The following is a 14,255-nucleotide window of genomic DNA, read 5'->3' on the forward strand; positions in this document are numbered from 1 at the left end:
TGCCCAGTCCCAGCTCTGAGCTGGCAGCCTCCTGCATCTTGTGAGCTGGGCTTGCAGCTGGATGGCAGCCACCTGCACCTCCGCCCCGAGCTGAGGGACAGCCTTCAGCGCCCCAGCTTGAAAACGGGCAGCAGCCGCCTGCCCATATGCCTGGGTCTCAGCTGGCGCAGAAGCCGCCTCTGCCCCAGTTCGGATTGGGTAGCAGTCACCCATCTCCTGGGCTGGCAGCCAGGCGGCAGCCGCCTGCAACTTGTCTAGGTGGCAGCCCCCCTTCCTGGCTCAAAGCCCAGTGCCAGAAAACTTGTCAATTTCACTGCTCTAGCTGAGCAGTGAAATTGACAACTGTGATAGCCCCAAATTTCACCAGTTACCCTCTTTTCCTGTCTCTCTCTCTCTCTCGCTCGTCCTCCTTCTGTCTGTCTCTCTCTGACCCCTTCCTCTCAACTCTATTGCAAAAAATTTGGCGCCGTGCTTTATATTCCCCAGCATTGACATGCCGCTCAAAGCCTCCTAGCTTTGGCCAATATCACCTGTAGCCAGGTACATATTTGAGTTGTGCACCCCTGGTGTAAAGGTGGTAACCCTACCCACATTAGATCTGAGATCTGTCATATCATGGCCTTATATACTCAGCCCTTCTTCCAACATATGGCTCACATAGTTGGTAAATATAAAATCCCATGGAAAATGGAGTGTGGGGTACTTATTAAAATTTTCAGAAGTTAGGAGGTACTTGATACTTAAAAGGTTGAGAAACACTGGCCTAGATGAACACGCTCGCTCCTGCTGCCCTTAGTCTATATATTTTTAATATTAGAATTTTGGTGGTGGTGGTGGATCGCTAAACAAACATCTCTAACAAAGCATGTCAAGCCAGTTGCAGACTTTTAATGGCGTTTGCGTTTGTGCGAAACTATCCAAACACCCTAATACATCTCACTGCACAGCTATCCGCCTGATTCTTTTCACCACCACTGATCTCTTCTTGAATATCTCCTGTGATTACTATCTGTTTTCTTAGGGGCTGAAGATGGGGCCAGTCATAAACACAAGTAAAGACACAAATGATACTCTTCAGCAGAGACTAAATTAGACTTGGTACAATAAATGAGGGTCCTAAACAAAGTGGGGTGAGGGTGACCTTAAGGTCATGTAGTAACTCATAGGCATGGACACATCTTGATGGCTGGTCCAGTCTGATGCTGGCTGGTGTAAATCAGCATAGCTTTGTTAACTTCGGTGAATTCTTGCTGACAGTGGACAAGATAGAATAACTGATATTGATGTCCATTTACACCATCTGAGGAGCTGGCCTAAGCTATTTATTCCTTTCCCCTCCATTTCTTCTTCGTGGGTGAGATTTATAAGAGGGATTTTAATGAAGCAAGAGTGACTTGGGTCCTAGTCGGAAGCCTATTAAGTCAATGGAAAGAGTCCCTTTTGAGTTCAATGGACACTGGAGCAGATCCTTTGAACATGTTTGGCCAGAGCATTTCAGGTATAAGAGGGAGTCTGACAGAAGGCTAGTTACACCCTTGGTACTATCCTACCTGATCCCTCCCTGCCTTGGGGTTCACACTTGGCTAGTATTTTATAGTGGTCTCACATGCCTTGTGGTTGCTACTTAGCCTGGTTACCCATCTTTACCTCTCTGAATTTTCTTTTGACAGGGTGTCAAATCCTTCAGCCTCTTTGCATTTCCATTTAAACTAAATATTCAGAGTGTTTGGGGACCAGCAGTAGTAACTAGTGGGGGATGCTGGGGAGTAGGGTAAATGGATAGGAGATTCCAAAGAGACTGGAAGAATAGAAAGGTTATCAGTGATACATAACACTGCAGCCCTGTTCTGTGCTGCTATAGTAGAACCTTGGGAGCAGGGTTAATTGGGGTTTTATGAACACCATGCGACTTGCTCATTTTAAAGTGTGGCAAACTGAGCGCTGCTCTCTGAGTGCGGCTTCACCAGAATCATATAGAGTCCACAGAGTGGTTCAGTGCTGAAGAGACATACTAAGAGGTGGTGTAGGAAGAATCTCCAAGTCATGGATAGCTCCACCCCCTATAGAGGTGTGCTGTCTGCAGGGACCCTCCACATTCCCACCCTTCTCTTGCCCATGTGGGGGATGTCTAGCTTAGATATTAGGAAAATCTTTTTTCACTGGGAGGGTGATGAAGCACTGGAATGGCTTACCAAGGTGCGGCTTGACAAAGTCCTGGCTGGGATGATTTAGTTTGGGTCGGCCCTGCTTTGAGCAGGGGGTTGGATTAGATGACCTCCTGAGGTCCCTTCCAACCCTAATCTTCTATGTACTTGGCTACTACTGCTGGGCTGTGGCTGGATTTGCCATGTAGTGAGGGCCTAGTCCATGACCAGATGATCCTGCAAATTTTTGTTTCTATTCTTTACAAGAGCCCTATTCCATCCTTTCCCCTCCCTTAGGTTGAGTGGTGCTGACTTTTTTTTTAAATATCACTTGATTTTTCCTTTACCAAGTTCTGTTACATACGTCTGCAGACTGCACAGGATGCAAGATGGAAAATCAGGCCTCCCAGAAAGTAAATACTGACAACTGATTGTTCCACTCTGTGTTTATAGCTCAGTGGGGCCCGTCAACACATCAGTGCAACTTGTAAGTATCCTTATTTTAATGGGAGCTGGCTTGTCTTTAGCAGTTGCCATCTTGGCTGACACCGTGGAGTAAATAGGGGACCTCCAGACAGGGAGCAGCCCTAGCTGTTTTGCAGGTGAGCGCAGAAATGGTTTTCAGCGCATATACCCACCCCAGAAGCTGGGCCAAAAAAAAAACCCAAAACAAAACCACAGCTGGCCAATCAGTGGAGAAGGGTAAAAAAAATAAAATAAAGCTGACCAATCAGAGTAGAGGGAGCAAAAAAGCATCTCCTATAAGTTGATGCCCAGGGTAAGTGCCCTGTTTTCTTGCCCCTAGAACTGACCCTGCCTCCAGAAACAAGAGTAGGAGCCCTTGCAGCTTCAGCTAAAGAGGCAGGCTCTCCTACTAAGAAATGTAACGGCCCCTTGGCTCTGAAAACACAGGCCCTTGCTGAACTAAAGGAGAATCTCCATTAGCTGTAAAATGAGGGTTTCTATATGTTAGTTTTAAAAATCTTGCTATGGATAGACAGTTCTTATCTCAAGCTTTAGGTACAAGAATTATAAGTAACATGATGGCTGTAGCTTTTAAAAGCATTCTCATAGCTTCAGTAAAGCAACACCTGTATGGCAGCGAAATATAGTCACAGGATTCCATCTTTGCACATTGGCCCAGAAATCTACTTGAGGGTAAACAAAGTTTACTCACTTCTCACTTAATGAATATGGAGTTTAGGTTAGTTTACTCTCTCTCTTTTTTTTCTTTTTCTAACTTTCCCAAGGCCAGTTTTCTTGAAGCATCAACGCCCTTCCCTCAGGTGGGGAGATGGGTGTGTTTGCTATAGTATGGCTTGATGCAGGATTTCTTTATTGCAACTAACTGCTGTTTCCAGAACTTAAATTACTTTGATTCAGGTGTGGAATATTCCCAAGGCTTAGCAGTGGCTTTGGGTGCTAGCCTTATGTAAGTTGGCCAATGGAAAAAGAAGATGGTTATTCTGCTGTGAGATCCACATTATGGGCTTCCTAATTGCAGTGCAGATCACGTATACTGAAAAAATTGCACCTGACCCCGGCTACAGGTCCCAGGGATACCTGAGTCAGGACTATAATATTTGTGGATTGTAAGCTTTTGTGGGCAGAGGCCGTATGTTTGTACAACACCTACCGCAACAGGCATGCCAATCCTACTCTTGGGACCTCTGGGTGCTATGACAATGTAATTATTAAATAATATTACTTCCCTACCCCAGCTCCTGCCACAATCTGACTGCCCACAGGCTCAGTATAGCTTGATGTTTCTGCTAGGAGGGTCACAAGTGAACTCATCATACATAATGGCATCAAAATGTCATCGCTTGGCTTCAGAACCTTACTGTAAGGGGAGGAGTTCATAGCTCTTTGGTTCTGGGCCACATTCATCCATCTTTCGGAGTCAGTGGAGATGCCCCCAGGATGACACGGTCCCATGGGCTTTGCCTGTAGCCTCACACAGCACCGCATTAGTTTGCGTGCAGAATGCTCTCCTTGGAGCTAGCAGAATTAAACACTTTTATGGGGCATATTTCCTCCAGTGACGTGTGTGGGTGTGGGTGTGTGTGTGGGGCAGTGAGGCTACCAGAAAAAAGACAGTCCTGGTTCAATCCCTCCTGTGCACTATTGTTCTGCCCCCCGCCCCACCCCAAATTGAGCCCTTGCATAGCACACCACAGCTTCACATCAAGGTACTCTGGGAGCTTCATGGGCCAGATTGGCCATAGGTTCCATGTGTCCATCCCTCACCCCAGCCCTTTCTTCCCCCACCACTGCAGTTGGTCCTCCCAAAAGAAATGGGTTAAAACCATGGTCCTGCCTCCTCTCTACCCACCGAGGGCTGTGACTTCAAGCCATGATTTTCCTTAACAATAAGGTTAAAGGGTCTGATCCAGTATGCACTGTAGTCAATGGAAAGACTCCCATTAATTTTTTTAATGGACATTAGAGCAGGTCTGAAGTGCAGCATATACCACAGAAATGCTATCTATCATACTTGCACTAGTAATGGGGGCTGTATCACTGAGCACTTCAGTCTTTAATATATTAATTTTTCCCAATATTCCTGTGTGGGGGAGAAGTATGATTATCCCCATTTTACAGGTGGTGAACTGAGGCACAGACTCAGTGTCTTGCCTATGGTCACACAGGAAGGTTGTGGCAGCATAGAGACTTAAAGCCAGGTCTCCCAAGTCCTGGGCTGACACTGTAACCACTGAACAATGCTTCCTCAGTAGTGTGGATCCAAAAGCAAAAAATTCCCCACCAGGGAAAAGATGTTTTTGTGCCTGTTCTCTGTAGCAGGCCGTCATTCCTTAAAAATTTTCAGCAAAGGTACTACAATTTCATAACGTGCTGCCTAAGCAAATGTAAAGCATAGCTGAAGGGAGGCATTACTTTCTGTGCCAAGTTACATTATATAAACATAAAACAAAGCCACTGGCTTTGTTTTGAGTCTGTCATACTACCTAATAAAGATGTCAGATAACTTAGGATGACATATTTATACTATTATCTAATGTTTTAGTGTGAGAGGTACAAGTTAAATTACTTTTCAGTGTGACAAGTAATCACTGGTCCTAAGTATTATAGTTTTTATTAGTGGGAAGCTGTTGAACCTAATGTGCAGATCCTTTAAATCACTAGAAAACTGGTTTCAAATCTCTCTTCCCAAACAGGAGTGAGAAGGGTTTGCAGAACTGCACAGAAAGGACATCAGGGGTGGGGATCTACTGTGGGTGGTGCTGATCTGGGCATGGTGTTTGGGAAAGTGGGTGCTGAAAGACTGGCATCTTTGTCTGGGCAGAATTAAGGTTGCAGTCCTAGTCATAGACATGTAGGACTGGAAGAGACTTTGGGAGGTCTTCTACTCCAGCCCTTTATGCTGAGGCAACACCAAGTATATCTAGACCGTCACTGATGGGTGTTTGTCTAACCTGCTCTTAAAACCTTCAGTGACAGGGATTCCACAATTGCCCTTGGAAGCCTATTTCAGTGTTAAATATACTTATAGTTAGGAAGCTTTTCTTCATATCTAACCTAAATCTCTCTTGTTGCAGATAAGGCAGATGAGTTCTAGTCCTATCTTCAGTGGACATGGAGAACCACTGATCAGTCCTCTTTAATGCCCTTGAACACTTATCAGGTCCCCACTCGGTCATCTTTCCTTAAGACTAAACGTGCCCAGGTTTTCTAATCTTTCCTCATAGATCAGGTTTTCTAAAGCTTTTTATCATTTTTGTAGATCTCCTCTGAAATCTCTCCAGTTTGTTCACATCTTTCTAAAGTGCGGTGCCCAGAACAGGACACTGTATTCCAACTGAGGCCTCACAAGTGCTGATTAGAGCAGGACAATTACCTCCTCTGTCTTACATATGACACTCCTGTTAATATAGCTTTTTGCAACTGCATCACAGTAACTTTCATTCAATTTGTGATCCATTATAACCCCCACATTTTCAGAAGTACCTACCACCTAGTCCCTGCTTTGTATTTGTGCATTTGATTTCTCTTTTTCCTAAGTGAACTACTTTGCACTTGTCATTTTTATTGAATTTCATCTTGTTGACTTCAGATCAATTCTCCAATTTATCAAGGTCATTTTTAATTCTAAGCCTGTCCGCCTAAGTGCCAGCAACTTGGTTTCACCTACATATTTTATACTCCCCTCTCCATTATCCAAGTCACTAATTAAAATATTGAAGAGTATTGGACCCAGGACTGACCCTTTCAGGACCCCACTAGTACCTCCTCCCAGTTTGACAGCAAACCATTTATAATTACTCTTTGACTATGGTTTTGCAACCAGTTGTGCACTTGCTTTATAGTTCTTTCATCTAGGTCTCACTTCCCTAGTTTTCTTATCAGAATGTTATGTGGGATTGTCAAAAGCATTACTAAAATCAAGATTGATCACATCTACTGTTTTCCCCCATCTACTAGGACAGTAACCCTGTGAAACAAGGAAATTAGGTTGGTTTGGCATTATTTGTTCTTGATGCATCCATGTTGGCTATTGCTTTTCAGGACTATTGTCTTCTAGCTGCTTACAAATTGTATGATGATTTAAGATAATATATATTTTAGATATTGAAGTTAGGCTGACTGGTCTATAATTTTCTGGGTCTTCCTTATTTCCCTTTTTAAAGATAGGTACTAGGTTTGCCCTTCTGCAGTCCTCTGGGATTTCACCTGTTCTCCTTGAGTTAGTGATTATCTTCAAGAACAATTCCTAGATTGCTTCAGCTAGTTCCTTAAGTGAATTTCATCAGGCCCTGCTGATTTGAATAAATTTATCATATCTAAATAGTGTCTAACCTGTTATTTCCTTATCCTGACTCTGGTCACAATTAACCTTTTTAGTAAAGACTGAAACAAAATAGGAATTAAACACCTCCTCTGTCTTCCTATCCTCCCTTACTAGCTCTCATTTCCAACCAAGTAGCAGATCTACCTTTTTCTTATATTTTTTTCTCTTGCTTCTAAGGTATTTACAGAACCTTCTTAGTGCCTTTTACATCCCTGGCTATGTGTAATTCTTTTCGTGCCTTAGCCTTTGATTTTTATCCCTAGATGCTTGTGCTGTTCTTGGCTGCCATGTGCATTGTCTCTGATGTATGATGGCTCTACCAGTAACGAGGTTTTGTGGTTTTTGGTAAACAAAAAAACTCTGAAAGCAACTTTGATCACATTTCCGATTGATTTAAAAAAAAAAAAAAAAAAAAAAAAAAATACCCCAAAAGTGTGAATTTTTCACAAAAGTTCGTTTCAGAGGACTCTTTAAATGAAAACACTCATCTGAAAAATTTGAACCAGCCGTAATAGTAACTTGGTAATTTGTATTTACATGTTGCACTTCATTGAAGATCTAAGTACTTTACAGATGGGGAAACTGAGACAGTTAGCTTAAGTGACTTACCCAAGCTTGCAGAGGGCTTGATCTTATAAATGCATAGTACCATAGGTAGTCCCACTGATGTCAATAAGATAACTCTCAGTAGTACCCACTATGCCTGATAGTATGTATTTATACAATGGGCAAAAGTGCCATTAGAATTAGAGCTACCTTATTTCTAGTCCTGTGCTATAACTACTAAGTTAATGGAAGAAAACTTGCCAAATGATGAATGACAAATTGGTAGAAGGGGGAAAATATTTCAAGACTTTTTTAAAAAGCATCACAACAGAGTAAAAAAATATATATAACACAGCATCCTTAATTGTACATGGGGTCAGACACAGACCCTTCACTGAGATGTGAAAAGAGTAAAGGCTACTATTTTATTAAAGAACTAAAGATAGGCAGCTCCAGGTTTTATCTTTTAAATCCCAGACTTAGATTTCAAATATCTGGGTGTGTTTGTGAATGAGCAGATGCAATTATCCTCTTGAAATCTTCTGTTTTCAGGATGTGCTTTGTATAAAGTTACCTTTTCTTGGCTTCTAGGCTGACCCTTGAATAAATGCATTGAGCCATAACGTGCTGTTTGTTCAACTCTCCAGAACAGTGAGTACACACATGGAGTTCAGTTTCTGTCATGCATTCATCAGTCATGTAGCATAAAGCCGCCTATTTAATATTGAGACATTGCTGTTGGATGTCAGAGAGTCCTTACCATACTATGGGGAAGAAAAATGACGTTATAGACTGGAGCAGAAATATATCCCTAGATTCTCCATTTCACATTAAACTCTGACATCTTTCTCTCAAATTAATTTCACTGAGTTGGGGTTGAAATATAAACCCTGGATCCAGAACCCCAAATTAGATCTGAGTTGCAGTTGAGCCCGTTTCAACAATGGGTTGAATCTGAACAGCAAATGTCAGCCCTCTAAACCTTGGGAAACACATTCAGACATGTTCTAGTTATTGGGCTCAGTGCAGGAATTATTGGATGAAGGTCTATGGTCAGGGTCATGCAGGAGGGGAATAAATGATCATAACTGCTTTTACAATCTATGAATCGATTTATCAGATTTGTTGCAATTAGTCTGTCTGAATATAATCTAGATATTTCTAGGTATCAACTGCCTGTTCATGGGTTTTGGTTCGGGCCCACCTTTATCTAGAATGTTGTTTTAATCACTCTAGGGAGTTTATTTTCATTTCTTTCCTTCTAGTATGTATAGCTTGTAATTTAAAAAAAATAAAATACTCTGCCACAGACAGAAATACTTTGAGTTCTGGAAAACATTTTCTTCATGGGTATGGAAGAAACTGTTTTGCTTGGCTTTGCTTCTGAAATACATGGCACAACATGCATGAAATATTTGAGGCTGTTAGGAGAAATGAACTTTTTTTTTTCTAATTTGGTTTACCTTCTTCCTGTAGACACCCACAGCCCCCAGGCTTGTGGGGGAGAGAGGGAGAGGATTTGATTTACCAGAGGCCCCTAGAGTAGTTACAAGTAAACTTTTTTTATTTAAAAATGGTTTTAAAAAAAACAAAACAAAACAAATCCAAATATCAATTTGTCAGAATCAGACACACAGATGAATGTGATTCGTTGGGTAAGAGTCAGAATGGTTTTTATGAAGGAAATCAAATCATACCTCAGCAATCTATTAGAAATCTTTGAGGGGGTCAACAAGCATGTGGACAAGGATGACCCAGTGGATATAGTGTACTTAAGTTTTCAGAAAGCCTTTGTCAAGGTCCCTCACCAAAGGCTCTTAAGCAAAGTAAGCAGTCATGGGATAAAAGGGAAGGTCCTCTCCTATCCTTTAACCAGTTACTGATCCAGGAAACAAAGAGTAGGAATAAATAGTCAGCTCTCAGAATGGAGAGTTGTGTTCCCTAGGAGTCTGTACCGGGACCAGTGCTGTTCAACATATTCATAAACGATCTGGAAAAAGGGGTAAACAGTAAGGTGGCAAAATTTGCAGATACAAAACTACCCAAGATAGGTAATTCCAAACCTAGGGTGACCAACCATCCCGTAAATTGTGGGATTGTTCCAAGTTGGATCCTTTGTCCCCCAACAAATACATAATGTCCTGCAAAATATGGAGTTGGGAATGGGAAGGAGCCTTGGGCTGGCTACAGGGCAAGGTTGTTTACCAAGCTAGCTATATCAATAGCGAGCAGCTAACTACTGAACGCAGAATTTAGCTAAATGTGATGTTTTAACGGTCTATAGCTTCCTGAAAAGGCTATTTTGCTATTTTGTAATTAGTGCTCTTGGTTACATTAAAGGGATTTATTTTAATTTCCCCATGTCCCACGATGTCTCGCAAATGAAATCATGCTGTCCTGAAATTGGACTCATGTCAATTGGTCACCCTATCCAAAGCAGATTACGAAGAGTTACAAAGGGATCTGACAAAACTGGGTGACTGGGCAACAAAATGGCAGGTGAAATTCAATGCTGATAAATGCAAAGTAATGCACATTGGAAAACATAATCCTAATTCTACATATAAAATGATGGGATCTAAATTAGCTGTTACTGCTCAAAAAAGAGATCTTGGCATCACTATGGACAGTTCTCTGAAAACCTCCGTTCCATGTGCAGTGGCAATCAAAAAAGCTAACAATGTTGGGAATCATTAGGAAAGGGATAGATAATACAACAGAAAACATTACATTGTCCCTTTATAAATCCATGGTGCACCCACATATTGAATACTACATACACATCTGGTCGCCCCCTCTCAAAGATATATTGGAATTGGAAGGATACAGAAAAGGGCAATTAAAATGATTAGGGGTATGGAAAAGCTTCCATATAAGGAGAGCTTAATAAGACTGACTTTTCAGCTTGGAAAAGAGACGATAGAGATCTATAAAATCATGAGTGGTGTGGAGAAAGTGAATAAGGAAGTGTCTTACTCCTTCTCATAACACACAAGCTAGAGGTCACCACATGAAATTAACAGCAGCAGGTTTAAAACGAACAAAGGACGTATTTCTTCACACAACGCACAGTCAAGCTGGAACTCCTTGCCGGAAGATCTTGTGAAGACCAAGACTAATAACTGGGTTCAGAACAGAACTAGATCAGCTCATGGAGGATAGGGCCATCAATGGCTATTAGCCAGGACAGGCAGGGATTGCTGTTTTCCAGAGGCTGGGAATGGCTGAGTGGATGGATCACTCGATTACTTGTTCTATTCATTCCCTCTGAAGCACCTGGCATTGAAAGACAGGATATTGGCCTAGCTGGACCATTGATCTGACCCAGTATGACTGTTCTTATGTTTTCCCTTAGTTTTAAGAGGCCTTAAACAATGTTCTTTGGAAACTTAATAGCCCTCAGGCACGACCATAATAAACATTAATAATAGACTTTGAAAAAACCTCCAGATCAGTTGCAGGCTTCCTCTCTGCACCCAGCCGCCTAAGAGCCATAAGTGCCCATTTGCTTTTCTGTGTGGGCTACTCCCCTTGTGAGTTGCAGCAGGGCTTGGTGGCAGAGTAGCCTCTGTGAGGCTGCTCCTCTCCTTCCTGTGGAGGCAGGTGGAGAATGAGGGGAGCCTTGACTCTTCCCATCACTTTTGACCCCAGTTCACCAGCCCCTGTGAGGGGGGGAAAAGGGGGGAAATAATCTGAGATTCAAAGGGGGAGGGCAAAAATGACTGACTGTCTGCTACCCAATCCTCAGCTCTGTCCCTGGCATAAATGAGAGCAGCCTCTCCTGAGAGCTGTGCTGCTGGTAACCCGTAAGGGTCATTATGCAATCTGGAATCCTCAAAATGTAGCAGAGTTCCAGGAATGCCTCTGACACGCCCCACAGTGTCATACACAGAATGGTGCAAAAGGGCTATAGCAAGGACCAGTCCTGGCCCTCAAGCTGTAGTGCGAGACCCGTCCATACCTGCGTTCTGTGCCATGATTTGAGCACTACAGGAAAACACCACTACAGCGGCAGCAATAATTGTTTCTGTCCGTGTCTTGTTATGATCCTGGTGAGTCTGTCTTCACAGTTCCCTTCCTTGCCAGCAGAGCACTGGGGAAACATCTCACAAAAACTAAGAGGTGAAGGAAATTTTCTTTGGACTCTTGGCTATCCTTCAAGGAAGGAAAAGGGGTGGGCTTGTTTCCTCCTGTGTTGGGGGGTGGGTGAGGGAGGTTTTTAAAAAAATGTTTTTTAATGGAAAGCTCTTAAGATCACAGTAAGCAAATAAATGGAAGCTCTTCTAACAAAAGATTGTGTTCAATGGTTTAACCTCTTCCTTGTTTGGTAGGATGGGCAAATTCCAGAACCTGATTGCAAATGACATCAAATTCAGAAAATTCTCCTCCTCCAAGGTGCTGGCCATTGTTCTTTCTGGGGACTGTGCATTCTCTGGGGCTGGTTTGGAGTTCATTATTTTTATTGTGATTGTAGCCGGGGCCCATTGAACTAGGCACTGTACAAACATGGAGGATGTCCCTGCCTCAAAAAGCTTGCAATCTAAGTCAAGACGAGCGATAATGGCTGGATATGACAGATGTGGGGGAAGAACAAGGCAAGCGGAGTCTTTTGATCAGTGTGATAAGCAGTGGTCACAGGACACTAGCTGGCTAACTGGTGCAATTCATGCCTGTGGCTGATGGTACATTGTGGTCTAGTCTACCTGCAGTGTTCTGAGAGCACCTTGCTTGGCAGCTGTCCCAACATGCCTCCACCTGCCAGAGAGATTGCTGCAATATCTGGCAGAGCACATTTCTGCCCTAGTTTGGAAAATTTCTTTTGAGATGTGCCAGACGGTTCTGGTATCCAGGATGAGAATAAGCTCCAGTCTTTGATGCACAGAATCACTTTGTGCCTACACAACTTGCTACGCTTAATCAGATTTTTAGTGTGTAAGCAAATCTTTTATTTTTCAAAAGCACATAACTAATGTCCCGATGATAAAAGACAGAGGAGCAGACTCTTCTGTCTGTGTGAAAGTAAAGCTTTTAAAGTGTCAACTCCAGAAAAGTGCTGTTTGGAAACACACACCATCAAGGATAAGACCCTCCCAGACGCACCACACCTCCACCCTCAAAACAACTAACTTTAAGCAAATGTACCTGTTCTTTTTGTGCAAACCTGTTACTCATGAGAAGTGTCAAATTAACAGCCTGGGAAACTAGTCTTCGAATATGTGGGTTTGTCTACATTGCAGCAAAACCTCTGTAGCTGGAGTGTGTCAGCTGATTTGGGCTTGTAGGGCTCTGGCTGTGGTGCTATAAAACTGTAGTGCAGACACTTGAGCTGGAGCCCAGCCTCTGGGTCCCTGCCCCTTGTGAAGCCCAAGCCTAACATCGATACTTCAGTTTTATGGCCTTTCAGCCTGAGCCCCGTCAGCTGACAGGGGCCAGCTACAGGTGTTTTATTGCAGTGTAGACATACCCCTAGTGACCTGCAGAGCCAATAGAGCATAGACAGTGGGAGAGCAAGCTGTAGTTATGTCAAGTCCAGTTCTCTCACAACAGCATTGGCTGAGAAGTTCCGTCACCATGCCTGCAGTCAGGCCTTACGGCTGAAATGGATAGCAAAGGTACAAGTCAAGAACAGTGGTGTGTGGTGGTGGTGGTGGTTCTTCTCTCCCCCCTCCTTGGATTCATAAATCAAGGCCAGAATGGACCATTAGATCAAAGAACCTTACTCAATTGCTGCATCCAGCCCCTAACTCTGAGTTAGAGCCATGGCTCCCAACCTTTCCAGGCTATTGTACCCCTTTCAGGAGTCTGATTTGTCTTGCGCACACCTCAAGTTTCACTTTATTTAAAAACTGCTTGCTTACAAAGTCAGGCACAAACAGTCACAGCACAGTGTCACTGGAAAATTGCTTACTTTCCCATTTTTACCATAATTATAAAATCAATTGGAATATAAATATTGTACTTACATTTCAGTGTCTAGTATAGAAAGCAGTATAAATAAGTCAGTCTGTCTGAAATTTTAATTTGTACTGACTTCACTAATGCTTTGTAGATAGCCTGTTGTAAAACTAGGCAACTATCTAGATGAATTGATCTACGTCCTGGAAGAGCTCTGCGTATCCCCAAGGCTACGTGTATCCGTGGTTGAGAACCACTGAGCTATAGCATATCCTCTTAGACAGCAAGTGATGAAGAATCTATGTCCCTATATCAGTTGCTCTAATGGCTAGTTACCCTTACTGTTAAAAACTTGCACCTGAGTTTATCTAGATAGGGAAATAGACACCTGTCTGGTAGGAGCTAGATTGAGGGCACCAAATACCCATCAGATGATACCTGCCACTTACAACACATCAGAGCTGCATCAAACAAATGAGCTAGACCTTTAAAATACCTTTATTCCCTTACCAATCCCCTAAGCTATCCAGTGCCCTAATTTCAACAGGCATCACAGGTTGATTGCTACTTGAATTTTCATAGTAATTGACAGGAAAACATCACCTTTTGAATATAGGATATGTTCTGCCCATTAGTCTCCATAAATAGAAACAGGTCTTATGTGTCACTGGCACTTTTAATGTAGGAGCAGTTAACAGTGTTTAACTTGGCTGTATTAGTGTGTCTCGAGGGCAGTCAGGCAAGCACCGACACACACACACTCTTGAGTGTTATTTCAAAGTTACCTGAGCTCTGGAATTTTAGGGAGATGCTAAGGGAAGCAGGCAAACCATTCCAAAGGATTGATGGCTGTCACTGTC

The sequence above is a fragment of the Emydura macquarii genome, unplaced genomic scaffold, assembly GCF_026122565.2.
Source record: "Emydura macquarii macquarii isolate MOO-44397 ecotype Brisbane River unplaced genomic scaffold, CSIRO-AGI_Emac_v2 contig_2795, whole genome shotgun sequence".
Classification (NCBI taxonomy): domain Eukaryota; kingdom Metazoa; phylum Chordata; order Testudines; family Chelidae; genus Emydura; species Emydura macquarii.